General features: G+C 42.5%; 1 protein-coding gene across 2 annotated transcripts in view; it reads left to right on the top strand.

Annotated features, from left to right (window-relative positions):
- Window positions 1-16,914, top strand: part of SLC1A2 (solute carrier family 1 member 2) — a 107,988-nt gene that overhangs the window by 24,441 nt on the left and 66,633 nt on the right. The window contains exon 1 of one of the 2 annotated variants that reach the window (XM_084630760.1): window positions 15,760-15,822. The exons of the other annotated variant lie outside the window; for it this stretch is intronic. The gene's annotated coding sequence lies outside the window, so the exon portion shown is untranslated. Of the gene's footprint in view, window positions 1-15,759; window positions 15,823-16,914 lie in introns of those variants that run through there. 2 annotated transcript variants of the gene reach the window in all.

Genomic DNA, 16,914 nt, shown 5'->3' with positions numbered 1-16,914 from the left:
CAACTGTCGGGGCTGCTCTCATCTTGGTATTCATGCGCTTCAGGGCAGGGGAAAGCAAGTCACAAAGTTCCATGAAAGTGCCCTTACGCATATGAAAGTTTCTCAGCCACTGGGAATCGTCCCAGACCTGCAACACTATGAGGTCCCACCAGTCTGTGCTTGTTTCCCGAGCCCAGAATCGGCATTCCACAGCATGAACCTGCCCCATTAGCACCATGATGCATGCATTGGCAGGGCCCATGCTTTCAGAGAAATCTGTGACCATGTCCTGATCACTCACGTGACCACGCTGACGTCGCCTCCTCACCCGGTATCGCTCTGCCCGGTTCTGGTGCTGCATATACTGCTGGATAATGCGTGTGGTGTTTAATGTGCTCCTAATTGCCAAAGTGAGCTGAGCGGTCCCCATGCTTGCCTTGGTATGGCGTCCGCACAGAAAAAAGGCGCGGAACGATTGTCTGCTGTTGCTCTGACGGAGGGAGGGGCAACTGACGACATGGCTTACAGGGTTGGCTAACAGGGAATTAAAATCAACAAAGGGGGTGGCTTTACATCAAGGAGTATTTCAGGCAGGACTTCACGGAGGGTTCCAATAAGAAATGGTGCACCTAAGTTATTGTTCTTATTGGAACAAGGAGGTTAGTCTGGCCTCTGATTGATACATGGCTAGATTTACCTCGCTGCACCTTCTCTGTGAGTGACTGCAGTGTGACCTAGAGGAATGAGTCCCCTAGACAGGGGAGGGGGGGAAGCAAATGAGTACAAAACAAATCTGGTCTATTTCTTGTTTTGATCCACTCCATCTATCTTTTACATCTTTGGCTGGCAGTAGACGGTGCAGAAGGACTGCATGCCATCCACATCACATGGCTGCTCGGCAGAAGATGGTGCAATACGACTGCTATCCATCCTCATCTCTTGCCTGCCCAGCAGAAGATGGTACAGTACGACTGCTAGCAATCCGTATCGTCTGCCTGCTCACCATAAGATGGTTCAATAGGACTGACTGCAGGACTAAAGAGAATGACCTGGTCAAGTCACTCCAAATTTAGTCCCTGCGCCCATGTCTGCCCAGGTGCTCCTGGCCGATGTGGCCAGGAGCACCTCGGACATGACGATGATGGCTACCAGTCGTATTGCACTGTCTGCTGCCAGAAGGCAATGGGTTGCTGCTACTGTGTAGCAATGCAGTACCGCGTCTGCCAGCACTCAGGAGACATATAGTGACGGTTACCTGAGCGGGCTCCATACTTGCCGTGGTATGGCGTCTGCACAGGTAACTCAGGAAAAAAGGCGTGAAACAATTGTCTGCCCTTGCTTTCACGGAGGGAGGGAGGGAAGGGGTGCCTGACGATATGTAGCCAGAACCACCCGCGACAATGTTTTAGCCCCATCAGGCATTGGGATCTCAACTTAGAATTCCAATGGGCAGCGGAGACTGCGGGAACTGTGGGATAGCTACCCACAGTGCAACACTCCGGAAGTTGACTCTAGCCTCGGTACTGTGGAAGCACTCCGCCGAGTTAATGCACTTAGAGCATTTCCTGTGGGGACACACACACTCGAATATATAAAACCGATTTCTAAAAAACTGACTTCTATAAATTCGACCTAATTCCGTAGTATAGACATACCCTCAGTCTGTGAGGGTATTATACTTGTGCCTTAGGTAACTGAAGGCCTTTAATTAATACATTAGGGACCAAATTCAACTTTGGCATAAGTGGATGCAAATTCCAATGAAGTCAATTGTAGTTACGCTCAAGTATAAAAGGGCAAAATTTGGGCCTAAGGCTGACTATTGCTGCAAAGAAGTGGATGATTTAATGAATGTTAATAGTTTTACTGATTATCTGACTGGAACTAATCCAGCCCCCAAAATGTTCTCATGTTAAATTTGGGATGCGTTCTTCGGGGTCTTTCATTATCTGTGATCTTCAAGGTCCTGGTTAGGATCATGAAGGGGACCTTTCTAGCACAGAGCTTTATTTCCCTTCAAGAACTGGTAATTCAGCATGGTACAGGGTGCAGCTAGCTCTGTCTTTATTCTTTGTGGATTTAGGTTTGGAGCTACTTAGGTTTTGGGGATAAAATCAGGCTTGATTTGAGAAGCAACTTGACTGAAGTCTAGGGGAGCTGAACCTGACTACACTAGACCAATTCCATTTCCTGGTGATATCTTGATTCTACGTCTGTTACATGGTGCTCATAGAGAGAGTGCTTCCACTCCTAGCTTTCCATATGGTGATGGTGCATATGCTCAAGCTTCATCATATGTTGACAAAGAGTTTTATAAACTTGAGGATGCAGATTTTCCCCACAGCTCTCCTCTAGCTCTCTTTACACTCCAGATGGGCATTACTATGCAGGAACAAGATCAAAGACAGGTTTGATGTACTTGGATGGAAAAAGAGTGCTAGGGGTCTAGGGCAGGTGATGCTTCCTCATCAGCCAAACAGTCATGAACCATATCTGCTCAGTTGCCCATCATAGGACTTTAATGAGCACACTGAAAAAATGAAACAGGGGAAGCAGAGAGGTAACAGCCATTGCTTTGCAGAGGCACCCACCTGGTGCATTGCTCATCAAAAAGACAAACTGAAGCGCAGGCGGCCTTGCTGACAGTCATTCAAGCCAGCTTATACTTCACTGCACTCTGACAGAAAGGAATGTGTGTTCCCATTGCTGAGAATACTATAGGAATTCAATATTTGATAAAAACCAAAATAACCCCAGCAACTGACCTAGAATATACAGGGTAGCATAACAGCTGGCTACTTGGAGACACTGAAAGGTAGAGGGAGAGTTATGCATACACAAGTATGGGGAAGTTTTCTATATTAGTCCACCAAAATAAGAGAGCAAAGCAGGGTTGTTACCTATCTTTACTGGAGGCAAGGGGGAGAAAACTCAATAAGTTTGTGTGAAGTTTTAAGTATCTGAGAATCATGGAGTATATGTGCTTAGCACAGGATTTTCCACTAATATTTGGGCAGCATCCTGAGATATAGAACTCCAGAGTTAAACATGCATTTTCAGCTCCAAGGAGGGAAAGGAATTAATTAGCTTTCTCCAAGGAGATATAATTAGGAACAGTGAGATAGAATGAAACAAAGTAGAAATTAGGTTGAGTATCCAGAAAAAATTCCTAATGGATGGCTGTATTTATTTATTAATGATGAGATTCATTAGGCTGTGGCATAGTTTCCCAGGGAAAATAGTAGAAGATCCATTACTTCATCCTTTAACAGTGGACTGGCCAAATCACTCAACTATACTATAGGGAACGATCCTAGATTGTCATGTGTGATGGCCTAGATGGCCTAACGTGTGTCTGTTTTATCTCTTATTTCATTGGGGGGTGATTTTCAAGGGCACAATGGAAGTTAGGAGCCCACCTCCTCTCATCAATTCTCCTTAGGAAATGGGTAGTCTAACTGGCTTTAAAATCTGGAATGTTTTGGGGATATTTTTGGGATACACTCAGTGGGCACAGCACAACTGATGGAGAAGGATCACCTATCCACCTGCATAGTCTATGCTCATCGCTATGATGTCTGAGCACTTTCAAAAGGCCAGCTTTGTTCTAGGAGGAAAAGTATGTCTTTTAGCACTATGTGCATGAAAAAGGCTCAGATTGCCAGTCTGAGGTAAATGCGTCCTAATGACTAGGACCATGGGAGATCCTGAACCATATGTCAATGGATACTAAACAATGGGGATAAAAGAGACTCAGCATGTGAGCAGTGTGTGCGATTTATCATACCCGCACTCAGACTACCTGTAGTGGGGTGGTTACCCGCTGCAGCCCAGACAGGGCTGAAGGCAGCCCGGGGAGAGGGCTGGGGCTGTGGGGAAAAGCCCAGCCGGATTAAGGGAGCAGCTGCAGTTGTGGCCAGCTCAATCTGGCCCAGCTGGCCCCTATAAGAGGCTGTGAGCTAGGAGCCCAGTCAGTCTCCTTCTGCTTGTAGGTGCTGAGCAGGACACCTAGTTTGGAGCAGGGCTGGGGAAGGGCCAGAGGAGCCAGGCCCCAGGCCTGACTACAGGCCGAATAGGTGCAGGGTTGTGGAGAGGCAGCAGGTCCAAACCCCCTTGCCTGTAATGAGTGACATATACACTGCAGTCTGCCCCCGATATAAGGGGCTACGTGGGGACTGGCAGTAGTTCAAAGTGAGGTGGGGTTAGAGGGTGGGGGTTCCCTTGGGTGGGGAGACCCAGAACCTGAGAGTGTGGGGGTACTGCCAGGGCGGCAGCACCCCAGAGAAAGGGGCACTGGGTCCTGGGAGGGACATCAGGCTGGTGGTAAGGTGGATCACTGGCCTGCAGAGGGTACTCTGATGGCTGGATGAGATAATTCCTGACAACAACCAGCAGGAGGTGCTGCAGGGGTGAGTCCAAACCTTTACACTGCCATTAGGGGATGTTTTAACTGCTCAGTAAAGGCAGAAGTAATCATGATTCAGAAATAACAGACAACTCCCTCTTCCTCATCACTGTAAAAGGAAACATTACCAATCAAATAGCAAGAAATGCAATAAAATACTCAGGAAATGCCTTTGGGGTTTTGGAGCATGGAATTTTTTCTCAGCTCTTCTATCATTATTACCATGCAAAGCCCAGGGGGCCTGATGTAATGGGTCTAAAGGATGGCTGGCTGGCTAATGCTCCAGAAATCCTTCTAACGCAACAATATGTAGGTGAATGGGAACGGGCCAGGTCTCTCAGCTGATGTGATTAGTACAATTTTTTTTTTTGCATACATTCTTTGCTTCACATGAATGAGATAAATAGTGAGTTACTGCAAGCTCTAGGGGCTTTCTTTCTAGCAAAAATAATTCCTCTTCTTGCTGATATTTTCCACCCATTCCTATTACTAACTTTCAGATCTTTTCCTTTTTTCCAGTTAGCAGGCAGCCAAGTCATCTGTTGTTCCAACAACTTTATCCATGGTTCTCTTTGCACAGACTGGCAGGAGTTAAACCCTACCATAATCAGCAAGCTGACTTCCCCTTCAGAGATGGTATGAATTGCTGCCAGGAATCTAAGACCTGAAATTCATGCCCAAAATAGGACAAAAACACTACCACTACAGTCTCATTTATGAGTTCTAGTGGAGTATCACTGAGATAGTTGCTTGTATTTACAAGGCACTCAACTGCCCTGTAATTCAACAAACATCCCATGCTTAGCAGCAGATTGGTGTCTCATTTTAGGAAAAATTGCAAAGTCTGCAGTCTTTTCTTATAGGTATTTGTATCTCTGTCTCTGAAATGAAGATGAAAATGCTGGGATTATGTAGCATATAAGAGAAGAGTTATAGCCCAATTGTGCAAAGTTTGCTCTCTGTCATCTGACCGGGATGAGAGTGGTGTAGCCAAGTGGGCAGCCAGAGCCAAAACCAAGGGTAAAACCAGAAGGCAGAAACTGAGAACCAGAGCCCAGGGTCAAGCTGGAATCTGTAGTCAAGAGCCAGAGGTGAGGGTCAAACTGGAGGTCAGTAACTGGAGTGGGCAGGGTAGCAGGCAAGGAGGAGTTTAAGGCAAGGGTAGGACAGCTGCAAGGCTGGGTGCAAGGCAGGAGCAGAAAGAACAAGGTAATGCAGGAACATGCACAGTGGTGGGTAAGAGCATTGAGAAACCATCAAGCTGCTTCTCCTGCTGGCTTAAGAGCTGGCCTGCTTGCCCCTGCTGCCAATCAGGTGGTGTGGCCAGTCTGCTGTAGGACAGCTGTACTGATGAGGCTTCCTGGAGACTAGCTCTGCTGCAGGCCCCGATTCCTGACACTCTTACAAGCAGTCCCATTGAAGCCAATAGGGCTACGTGCATAAATAAGAGTTGCAGAATTGAGCCTTTTATAGATATTTAAGATTGTAGGGCCAGGTTCTCTGCCTCACAAAGTTGATGCTTGGTGAAGCAGGGAGGGGTCTGGGAGGGAGCCTGTTATAGCTTCTTGGCTGAGGCTCTGCCAACCCTGGCTTCTCTAACTTGCACTAGTAATAATCCTTAAGAGCTGTCTGCCAGCTGAGGATAGAAGAGCACTGCCCACTCTGGCTATTCATCCTCCACACCTCTCCCTGATCTTAACATGCCCTTCTCTGCTTCCAGCATGCCCACTGCACTGGGAGCTTCAGGGAGAGTAGCTAGGATGGCTTTCTGCCTACTGGGGTCTCCAGAGGGTTGTGGCTAGTGTCCGCTCCCTTTGTGCCATCAAATCAGCATGAAGGAAGTGGACTGGGGCAAGGAAACGGCTCCCTGGTGCATGCAGTGAATAGTGATCAGGCTTTCTTGCAGTACAGGGGAAGAGAGCACTCAGAATTAATGGCAGGAAGATTGAGAACAGAAAAATAAAAGGAAATAAGTCTCCATACAGCATATTCTCAGACTGTGGAACCGCTGTGGAAGTCTGTGGAACCGCTCTATCCAACGGGGCATAGAGTCAAATAGAGAGGCTTTAAACAATATGAATGATTTAGTATTAATCTTCCAATCTATAGGGGCCCACCCTTTGCCAGGGAGCCTCTCTCATACATTATAACACAATATAATATCAATGGCTGCCCATAAGTCTGCCATAAGTTCATCTCCTCTTCAATAGCTGAGAAAAGAGACCTTTGGTAGTTATATAGGCTAAGATAAAGGAAACAAAATCTCATGCCTAATGCAAGAAAACTAGAGACAGGTGTGAGTTCTGCCTCCTTAAAATACAGTGAGTAATTACAGGCAGAGCTGTGTGAATTTGTTTCTCCCTCATGAGTCTAAAAATACCCAAAGAAAGAGAGAGAAACAAACTAAGAAAAACACAGCTGGGCGAAGCCCCCCTCCTCCAGACACTATTAAGATTACACTAGAATCTTCAACAGGGAAGTGTCACAATCATTCTAGTTGACTTTTTGTAGTTCATTTACAATAGGTCTTCTCTTCAGTGGGGTATATGTAAAGGAGGATTAATTGAAAAGCCATTTGGTATCTTCTTGCAGCTCACCACAAATCTGAGCTAAGATTTATCAAGAGATCAGCCTTGTCCATGGAACAGCAAAGATTAGCCAGGGTTTAAAATAAAACTCCTTGAAAAAGTTCACTAAAAGTAAACTCCCCCCTGCCATTCACTTTTTATTATGTGTTGTGTTTGTGTGTGTGTGTGTGAGCGGCGGGGAATATTGCTGTTTAGGACCCCAATGGGCTAGCTCCCTCGGTACTCATAAAAAGAAAAGGAGTACTTGTGGCACCTTACAGACTAACAAATTTATTTGAGCATAAGCTTTCATGAGCTACAGCTCACTTCATCAGCTTATGCTCAAATAAATTTGTTAGTCTCTAAGGTGCCACAAGTACTCCTTTTCTTTTTGCGGATACAGACTAACACAGCTGCTACTCTGAAATCTGGTACTCATGATATTCAAGTGACATATTTTACAAACTCTAAACGCTACTTCCAAAAGTTAATTGGTGCTCTGTCATTAAACAACCCAACCAACCAACAAGTAAGCATACAGTGGAACTCTTCAATTAAAAAGGCAACAAGATATTGAAATATACTGGGTGCCACAGTAGTTTTCTTTGAATCAGGTTTCAAACAGGAATTATTTTGGAGTCGTTCTGTGGCCTGTGTTATACAGGAGATCAGACTAGACGAAATCCTGATCTTCTGGCCTCCGAATCTATGAATCTGTGTGAATCTGTAAATTTGACAAATCCTTACATTTATTTGTAATTTAGGGGACCCCTTAATGAATTAAAGGGGAGGATAGGAGATGGAATGATTCTGCCAGTTGAGTTTGAAAAGTAAACAGTATGACTTCTCAAGTCAGCACAAATGGGGAAAACACACACTGATTTAAAACAAGCCTCAAATGGCTGTTGTGAAGGATGATGATTAGCAAGACTGAAGGCAATCGAGGCCTTTACTGTTTGTTTTGTAGTAAAGTTTATTAGATTTAACGTGACATTAGATAGTTTTAGTGGAGACAATTAAAAAAAGCAAGCAACCCATTAAGTCTATATTTGCATTATAACACCTAGTCATGGACCAAATAGCCATTGTGATACGCACTGTACAAACACACATTTTCTAGTCCTTAAAACATACACACTAGTTATTTGGAGCACCAATATTTCTACAGTAATACTTGGATAGTGAATATTCCATTTGCACCTGTCATAGGAAAACATTACCTGTTTTGTTTTGGGTGATATTCTAAGTTTAGTTTTTAATGGTGGATTTTACTGTTCAGCATGAGTGAATTCCATAGCCTACATGTACCAAAAGTTGCTGCTGTTGCCATCCACGGATGAAATGAAGACAGAGTGTGTCTCCTTAAAAAAAAAAAAAAAAAGATCAGATACATCAGATCATGTCGTTCTGTGGAAAAATCACTGGCTTTTTCTTCAATTCAGAAAATTCTGCTAATCTCCCAAATTGCAAATGTAGGATTTGTTTAAATTTAAGAATATCAGCAAGGTATCTTTTCACACATGCCTACTGCAGTCTCTTGAGCTATTTGTGGATCTATCACCTTGGGCCAAGTTCACTGGTGATGTAAACAAAGATGCAAGTGAAGTATCATTGGCAGCTGATCAGGGGGTACTGTTGGGCCCTGTCTGGTATGAGATGATCAGAAAATGACTTGACCAATTTGGCTTTCAGTGGGTGTGCAAAACGAGTGTAATATACACACCAAGCAGATGGAGAGGATGTGGCAAGAAAAGTAACTAAGGTAAAGCAACGCACTCTTTGAAGTTCACACATGCCTCGAACCGGACTTTAATAATGGGACCTGTCCATGGGAATGGTTTCCTTTGCAAGATCAAGGCCCCATTCCATAACAAATGGTTCAACACACTCCTGTCCATTTTCAGAATAACTTGCACCTGATGTGCTACTTACAATACTGTCATCAATGTTTGGAAGATGGCTCAAACTTACATGGAAGTTCCACTGTTTATTCCAGTCTGACTATGATCCCTTGATTCTCCCAGAAGAGTCTTTGGGAAAGTTTATTAATAGGATCAGGAATGGAGGGGAATGTGTTGGACATGCACCTGAGACTTGTATTCCACTTACGTCTTTGGTAGATTTATGAGTGGGCTGGCTCACTGTCCAGGAGACGTGAATCAAATCATGAGATTCAGTCAGATGGGGGAGGGGTAAAATATTCAAAAGTACCTGAGAGATTTGAAAGTCAATGGGACTTAGGTTCCTAAGTCACTTAGGCACATTTGAACACTTTACCTGAGATTCTATCATCAGATCTGTCAAGGACTATAATCAGGTGACCCATTTCTCTTCCCATTAGATCTAAGAAAATCAGAAATGCTGTTATCACATACAATAAGGATCCTGGAAAATGATAACTGAATACTTTACTATTTGTTTGCCCTAGACTGTGACCTTTTATGGATGTGGTAGACAGATGGGTTGCTTTACTAAAATGTCATCTTAGAGCTTGATGAATTGATTAAACTCCGCCATTATTCTGAATGGCAGATTTTGCCTTATTACCGTTCTTCCTGCAGCATTCTAGCAGCTTCAGCTTTACCTCTGGAGAAGGAGCAACCATAGGATATATTTTTTAGAATAGTTAATACTCGAGCTGCAGTTTGGAATAAGCAGAAACAAGGGTTATGGATGAAAAGCTGGCTTAGTTTGCTTTCTGCACAGTGTTTTATGCTTTCAAAAATGCACTGGGCTTTCCTTTCATGTGTCAGAAAACTGAAAGTTATTAGCTTTACAAGATGGAAGCAACTGCACTGGTCAGTGAGTTATGAAATACAGTTACACATACACCACATGATACATATATTTAGAATGAAAATAGTGATTCAAACTATTTTAGCACAATCAGACCAATGGGGTTTCTACTTTGCTTCTCAGTATTGGATTTATTCGGTTGGCACCATATTTTATAGAGTTTCTGTGTCCAACATTTTGCTGCATTTTGAGACGAGCCTGCCACATGACATGTAACTGTTTAAATATAAAAGGCCAGATCCTGATACACTTAGATTAGAATAACACCTGGTGCTACTCAGTGTGAGTAAGGGTATCAGAATCTATCACCAGAATAAGCTCTTTGCAAAATGAGATGGAATATTTATTTCTCTAACAAAATATTTTGTAGTAGTTCTTCTGTGAAACGCAAAAGTGATTTAATATGGTAAGAGATATTAGCTTCCTCTTTGTTTTCTCTTTCCAAAGAGGTCACTTGGGAGGTATAATTAGAACAAAGAGTTTAGTGCATGATCTGCGTTAAAACTCCCTGCTTTTCAAACACATTTGTCATGGAATTTGGTATTAATAATCCAAAGGTTTGAGTCATCCAGAACATTGGAAAGAGAAATATTTAGAAAATTATCCATCCATGGGAAACTAAGTTAAGTGAGCAGACACCAAAATGTTTGTCAGTTAAAATCTAGTTTTTTACTATTTTAACTATTGAATTTAATAGAGTAATAGTGTAAAAGAGGAATGGTGCCAGTGGCGAATCAGGTCCAAAAAGTGCTGCAGAATCATGCCCTGATTCTAATTTAAGCCTCTATATACCAGGAGTAACTGCACTGAAATCAATAGGCCAAATTCTCTTCTCAGTTACAGCCATGCAACTTTCATTGACTTCAATGGGAACAGCACTACGTAAATGTAAGAAGAATTTGACTTAAAGTTACACTACTGTAAAACTGGTATAAGAGAGACCAGTGTGTGCGTGTGTGTGTGTGTAATACATAAATTTCCTGTTTAGCCCACTCTTCTATATATATGTAAAGTTATGTCCCGGATTCTGATCTCAGTTATGTGGGTGGAAAATCAAATGTAACTCCCATGTCTCCCAATTACCAACTGTGTAACTGAATTCACTGGTTTTTCACTGAATTACTCCTGCTTACCATTGGGGTAATTGAGATCAGAATCTGGCCTTCTGCCTTTTCTACCCTAGATAGAGCACAGCTTTAAATAAAGTAGGAATGTGTGGATAATGAGGGTCTAAGTGCATTTATTTTTGATTCACAAACATGATACAGAGATATCAAAAGCAATGAAATAAAAATCAGATTCAGAATGACATATGATGGAGTACAACCGTGCTTACAATACATCAGAAAGGCTCTGCAGTGGGTCAGTCTTACTGTTTTCTATACTATTTTTTAATCCTGTTTTTACACTCTAGACAAAAGACACATGGACTAAAGTGACTTGGCTGTTATTTGCTAAGTCTGTAACTGTGCTTGTAATGAGGAACTTGAAACATAGATCATTTAATTGGCTCCCGTAGAGACATCTGCAGGGTGGGGGGTGTAAAATGCATTGGGAGCTGAGACTATAAAATTGAAATCATAAGAGGATACTCTGCAACTGTCCGAAATATGGTTATAAGAAAAGGAGTACTCCTTTTCTTTTTGCGAATACAGACTAACATGGCTGCTACTCTGAAACCTGTAAATATGGTTATGTATTTTTTTTATCAATAGCTCGCTACTTCTGTTGTCTTGAATAATAACCAAGGTAGAAAGGAACAGAAATGTAAAGTTCACATAAGGACGTATTTACCCTCATTTTAAATTAGCCCAGGGAAAGTTCTGGGGTTGTCTGAGGATTACCTGAAGAGGCACCCCAGCCTGCCAAGACCAGTCTGTTACAAGATAAGAGAGGTTGCTGTGGACTCCCTGAGGCCTTCTTCTAGATTTCTGTTTTGCCACAGTTTGTGTGATTCCCAGACTCCAGAGTCTTTCTAAGAATAGAAAATGACAGACAGTGTGTAAGCTTACCAATGAGAGGTGCATGGTGGGTATGTGGCTAGTAAGACAATTTGAGTAATTTTGTTTATGATTCTCCTCTGGAGGTCTTTATTAGAGTACGCTCCAGCGGTTTCTCATGCCAGTAGATGAATTTCCTTTTTCTTTTTTTAAAATGTAAAATTTTTTTTGCAGTGCTAATGATAAAATGATGATAGTAATGCAGTACTTTGTACTTCTGTTATGACGTTCAAACTAGTTTCTAAAAAATGCTTTAGTTAAACATCATAGCACACCTCTGTAGAAGGTAATATTAATATTATTTTACAGCAGGGTAAACTGAGGCGTACAGCAGTTCAGCAACTTAACCACTATACTACTTTAGTCCAGTGGCAGAACTAAGAACAGAACTAAGGGGTCCTGACTCCATGTCCTTGTTTTTTGCTGGGGGTCAAATTCATAACTAGCAGAAGCAAATTTAACCCCATTGAATTCAGTCGAACTGAGCCAGCTTACTTCAGTGTAAATTTGGCCTTAGAAATACATATGAAATCATCTTATTAATTATCCTTCTAGTCTCCACCCTGGCCCAACTGCATGATTAAGTAAAAGTAAACACACACACACGAACCTCTATATATCTTCATTATTCAATTATTTCCATTGGCCAAACTGAATATCTGGTCATTCCTCTCAGTCTCTGAGCTGTGGATTCTTTTCTAACAGACCTTTCAAATGGTTGCCAGATGTCATACCAGTCTTTTATTGGTTTTAGGTCCAAAGAGATTTTCTATTAAGTCTGCTACCCAACTCCTCTCTGATGTCCTTTTTGTCTTAGCATTATCAGTTTTCCTAGCTAGACCTAAAGGTCCAAAATCTGAACCAACTGGTAAAAGTCCCATTGTCTTCAGCAGGCCCGTGATGTGACCCTCAATCAGCTATTTATGTTTTCAAAAATTCAGAACAATGATCACAGATGGAAAGACATTAGTAAAATAATCAGTATGTGCATAAGTTTAAAAACATAAGGAATTGCCATCCTGTAACAGATCAGTTATTCCCTAAAATTATTAATAAAGCTGGTCAGAAAATGTGGGTTTTTTTGTGAAAAAAGATTTTAAATGAAAAATTTTAAATTCCCCCCCAAATTTTTCACAGAAACTTTCTGGCCTTCCAGTGAAAAACAATTTGATTTATGGGTTTTAATCTAAAAAATGAAAAAATTAGAAAAACAAAAATTTCCAGCAAAAATATATGGTTTGAAAAAGGCCATTTTTGTGAATAAAATTTCAAGTGAAATTTTGGACTAGTTTGGTCTAATAACATGCTTTTTATTGCACTTAATGCCTGATGATCCAACTTAAACCCCAATAATGCACCTTGCCCTGAAATTACCATAGTGGGATTTCTTCTTGGGCCCTGCTGATGATAACTATATGCCCTGAAGTAGGAGCACTGATTGCTCTTGTAATTTACCTCAGCTCATATAATATTAGATGTTGCTCTTTTATTTTTAATCAAGTCTAGTCATTTGTTTGAAGCTCACTAAGCTATAGACTCCAATTAAGTCTGATGGCAGTCAGTTGAGAACGATAATTATACATGTGTTTGTGTTTGATAGGGGAGAAACAGTATCATATGGTGCATTTTTTTATTCACCAGATTGTACATCCATTTCCAGTGTCCCCAAAGGAATTTTCATAGATAATTATTTCCATGCTGCAGTAACATGAGTTTGGGGATGGGAGTACTCTTTGATGCCTTTGCAAAAACTAATATTTGAAAAAGTTTAAACCGCCCACTGGACAGACTCCTTGCAGAATGTATGTATTGTCACTCGAGTCCTTTAAAACTGCATTAGAGAAAACTGGGGAGAGTTACAGTAGGAAAAGCCTTGAGAAAGGCTGAGGTGGAGTGGGAAGGAATAGAGTAGGTAGAGATCCTAGTGCAGAACTGAACCATTCTTTTTAGACACTGGCTTGTATTGGGGATGGTGTGGAACAACCCCATACCAGGGGAGTTCTGGGGTAGACTATGCCTGGGAATCCCTCCTGGAGCTCCTCAGCACCCAGAGGGGGTATTCCTTTCAGGGAAGGCATTGTGGTTCCATCTGAGTATACCATCACAGTATGGAAGGGATGGAGAAACCTTGGCTCCCCAACTTGCCTGCCCCTGTTTGGGTGGCTTGTGCCTGAAGATGCACCAAGAGAGAGATGCATATGGACTGCAATGGTTACCCAGCCTGTGTGAAGGGTAAAAAATGATGAGGAGGAAGTTCTTTGTTTCCTCTCTCCCTTGTTTCTCTCCCCTAATCCCTGGGAGCAGCCGGGCACAATCTGATCTATAAGCAGTCTTTTCTGCCTTTAGTTTCTGTAGTTTGAAAATGCATGCCCCATCTCACTCCAGGAGAGAACCAAAGTGTTTGCATCAGTTTTCTGTGTACATATCCAGAATGAGTTATAAAAAGAAATATATTTCACCAGCTGTGCTGTTCTGTTTGAGCAGTTGGACATGGTTTGTGCATAAGCCAGCAAAACAGTGACAAAAAGGGAGTGTGGCATAATAGTGTATTTACATCCTATAGCACATGAAGGGGAAGCTCCTCTCCTCCCCGCCCTTAAGACTAATTCCTTCCTTGACTCTCAGCTTATGTTTTGCCCATCACCCTCTTAAGCAGGACTGCAGACCTGGTCCAAAGCCCATGGAAATCATGGACTTTAATGGGCTTTAGATCAGACCCCAAGGGAGGAAGAACAGTGCAGTTGTGGAAGTGAGGAGATTTGGGTGCTGTTCCTGACTTGCTTCACCATGGACAAGTCATGTAGCACAGACCTGAGGTTCTGTGGGAATGTGTTTCAGGGAGACACAGCCCTTGTGCTATTACTTAGCAGGGTGCAGGGTGCACTGCTGTCTTGGGCTGGGCAGCTCTGTACGCTAGTACAGAAGGGTGAAAGGTTACATAGCTGTCTCTCCCCAACTCTTTGAAGAGCTTACAGCCCATGAAACACTAGCCTCATGTAGCCTCTTGTCCCTAAGGGTTGGCAGGGTCCTACATAGAAGTCTCAGAAAAGATGTCAACCACTGAGTAGGCCATGGACTCAAGGGATAGTCCCTATAAGGCACAGATGAAGCACTTAACAGTGCTGGTCCCTGGCATAACTTGGATCTGTCTGAAATTCTAAATTATGCTGACTCTCAATGAGCCCCAAGGGAAACTCAGCTACCCCCACTGCCCTTGGCCCTGGTCTCTGGGCTGACTTCAGAAAGGGTCACCCAAGGATCCAGCTATGAAGGGGAGATTCTCTGAGAGCTGGTTAAGTCAGCTTTAGGGCAACTTTGTGCAGGTGAAATGGCAGAAAGCTGCCCCAATGTCTTCATAGTTCTCATTTCAGACAAGCCTGTGAGTTAGTGTCACAGTAACATGAGTCCTCATGTTATTGCTAGAGACATGGGGTGCCCAGCTGCTCCAACACAGGACCCTCAGCCTGTTGTGCTCAGTCTGTGAATGAGGTAGCATAAGGAGGATCCAGACTGTCAGGTAATAGGTTAGTTTTCAATGATGCCTCTCAAATTCCCTGAGTGCGATACAAAAATTAAAAACTCAGGATTTGGTTCACCCAAGACCCTGGGCTTCAAACCCCACACCCTCAGTAGCAGAAAGTCTGACAAGGTAGGTGGAGAGTGGCATATACAGCTGACAATATACATATATATCCCTGCTGCATTGGGGAGCCCAGGACATAACCTATGAACTGAGAAGGGGCAGGACCAGGCCAGCTGGGATATGACTTAATTTTCCATGGAAATGTAAATCTGCTGTCCCCTGGTGAAACCCAAATTCTGTCTCCCCAGCTTATCAGTATGCATGCTTCATTGTGTTTGTAGGGTGAATTTCATCCACAGGGCCAGATCCTCAGCTAGCGTACATGACCATGGCTCCACTGAAGTCAGCTGAGAATCTGACCCACAGGCTTCAAGCAAAGTATATAAAAATAGACGATAGAGAAAAGACCTCTCCATTTCTTCCCATCCTCTCTCCGTTCTCCAGACAATCCTATCCAGCCTCCTTCCCCCCATATAAGCCAGGAAAAACAAGGTGAGTCTTACAGTCCAAAAGATCAACAAATCTGGACTTGGACAGACCCAGATCTGTCCTTATTATCAGCAACTCAGAGGTCACATGGCAGCCAGCAATTCTGTTGAAACTGGGATTGATTTTTTTGTTTGTTTTTTCAACTGTGAACATAGGTCAGTTTTGAACACAAATGTACAACTAATACAGAATGTGACCGGACACTGGGCCACACACCACCTATTTCTCATTCTGATTGGCCAGAATTTCCCTGTAAGTAACCAATTAATGGTTAAATCTGCTTTGGGAAGCAGAGCAAATTTGCAAAGAGATTATAGTAGTTATCACTGGCTGTTTGTTGTCTGCCATGATTCATTCCCATTCAGGTCACAGAAAAGCTTCTTGAATCTTTAAAAGGATATTATCTAAGCCTAAACCACTCCATATGACTAATAAATTGCATTTTGTTAGCTCCAATGCTTCTACCTTCATATTAATGAGAGTTTCATACCTTTTTAGTGCTCATCTTAGTGACAGACTTTCCTAACTTTTAGATCTAAATGTATTCCATCAGAATGTGCTTTTCTCTCCTTTCTGTTGTATAAGTCATTTATGTCAAAAAGCTAAATTGTGAAACTGAAGTTAGATATGTGTGTGTCAGCACGTACTAAAGAAGTGAAGGAGGCATTGATTTAAGTTGCCAGAACCATTTACTTCACTATGCTTTGATTTCTCCTCCCCCTCATTTTGAGTCTTCACCCCATTTGGTATTTTCTTTCCATTTGGGCCAGGCAGCTTGAGAGCTAGTGCACGTTTACTGGACATTAAATAGTTTTTAAAAATGACCACTCAATTTTTATGATGCGTTACACTAGCTAATATTAAATGTTAAGGGCCCACATTTCCCATGCTTAGATTTGGTACTGAACTAAATGGGATCCTGGGTCTGGTGCATTTTATTGATTCCTTAGGACATTTACCAATGCTGCAACCTTTACTAAATGGAAGAAGCACTAATCCAATTGAAGTCAATAGAACTACTCTTGTAGAGTAAGTGCTGCTCAACATCAGAAAGGGCTGCAGAATCAGGACCATAGTAAGTCAATTTCAAGAGGG

The sequence above is a fragment of the Lepidochelys olivacea genome (assembly GCF_965140295.1).
Source record: "Lepidochelys olivacea isolate rLepOli2 genome assembly, chromosome: 6".
Taxonomy (NCBI): domain Eukaryota; kingdom Metazoa; phylum Chordata; order Testudines; family Cheloniidae; genus Lepidochelys; species Lepidochelys olivacea.
This window is presented reverse-complemented; position numbering and strand designations above follow the sequence as displayed.